Source organism: Myotis brandtii, unplaced genomic scaffold (genome assembly GCF_000412655.1).
Source record: "Myotis brandtii unplaced genomic scaffold, ASM41265v1 scaffold439, whole genome shotgun sequence".
NCBI lineage: Eukaryota > Metazoa > Chordata > Mammalia > Chiroptera > Vespertilionidae > Myotis > Myotis brandtii.
The window spans coordinates 563774-565031 of record NW_005366783.1 but is presented as its reverse complement, the minus strand read 5'-3'; the positions used below and the strand labels follow the sequence as shown (position 1 = coordinate 565031).

The 1258-nt window shown below is 51.0% G+C and overlaps 1 protein-coding gene across 1 annotated transcript in view; it reads left to right on the top strand.

The window, feature by feature from the left end:
* The first annotated feature begins 314 nt into the window (after nucleotides 1-314).
* Nucleotides 315-1258, top strand: part of IREB2 (iron-responsive element binding protein 2) — a 39425-nt gene continuing 38481 nt past the window's right edge. The window contains exon 1 of the mRNA XM_014546255.1: nucleotides 315-319. The gene's annotated coding sequence lies outside the window, so the exon portion shown is untranslated. The remainder of the gene's footprint in view (nucleotides 320-1258) is intronic.

Sequence of the window (1258 nt, the reverse complement as noted above, 5' to 3'; positions counted from 1 at the left end):
GTTTGGCTCAGTGGATAGAGCATCGGCCTGCGGACTGAAAGGTCCCAGGTTTGATTCCGGCCAAGGGCATGTACCTGGGTTGCAGGCACATCCCCAGTGGGAGATGTGCAGGAGGCAGCTGATCGATGTTTCTCTCTCATCGATGTTTCTGACTCTATCTCTCTCCCTTCCTCTCTGTAAAAAATCAATAAAATATATTTAAAAAAATGTTTTTTTTTTATTGATTTGAGAGAGAGAGAGGGAGTGGGAGAGAAACATTGGTGAGAGAAACATCCATGATGAGCAAGAATGATGGATCGGCTGCCTCCTGGACGCCCCCCTACTGGGGATGGAGCCTGCACCCCCGGGGCATGTGCCCTGACCGGGAATCGAACCGGGGATCTAGGGGTGCATGGGGCGATGCTCCACCAGCTTTTTGTTTCGTTTCGTTTTCCTGTCCTTTGTCATCCCTCGGCGAAGCTTTTCCACATCGCGCAGCCAGAGTGGCTTTCTCTTCCTCTGGCCCCGAGGGACAGCCCTTCCCAGCTGGAGTTTGTTTCCTGGGTGGGTGTGTGTGTGTCAAGTTCTCAGGTCTGTATCGTCCATAATGGTGACTCACAGAGGAAACCAAGAAGGGTTATGAACAAGTCGATTCTGGTGCCAGAGGCGGTTCATTTATTTGGCCCAGTTCTTTGATGTTGTTGCATCACCCACATGAGGGGGGAAAACCACTTATTTTAAACATTTTCGGCTCCTCTGCTGAATGGGCGTGTCAGAGCAGCCAGGGAGTGAATTGGGCTTTTTACAATCACCCGACCGCGCTTTTATGGAGCCCATGAACTTGCAAGTAACGGCTACAGAAGGTTGTCATCAGCATGAAGCAAAAAAATTAAAAAGGCACTTGACCTACAGGTGCCCTTCTTGAAAACGTGGGATCAGGCCCTACCCGGTGTGGCTCAGTGGATAGAGCCTCGGCCTGCGGAGGGAAGGGTCCTGGGTTTGATTCCGCGCCAGGGGCACACGTGCCTGGGTTGTGGGCTGGATCCCCAGTAAGGGGGCGTGCAAGGAGGCAGCCGATCCATGATTCTCCTCATTGATGTTTCTCCTCCTCTCTGAAATCAATAAAAACCTGATGAACAAAAAAATAGATACAGAGGCAGAGAAGCATGGAACAGACTGTCAAATTACAGTGGGAAGGCTGGGGAGGGTTGGGGGAGGCGGAGGTAAGAGATCAACCGAAGGACTTGTATGCATGCATATAAGCATAACCAATGGACAC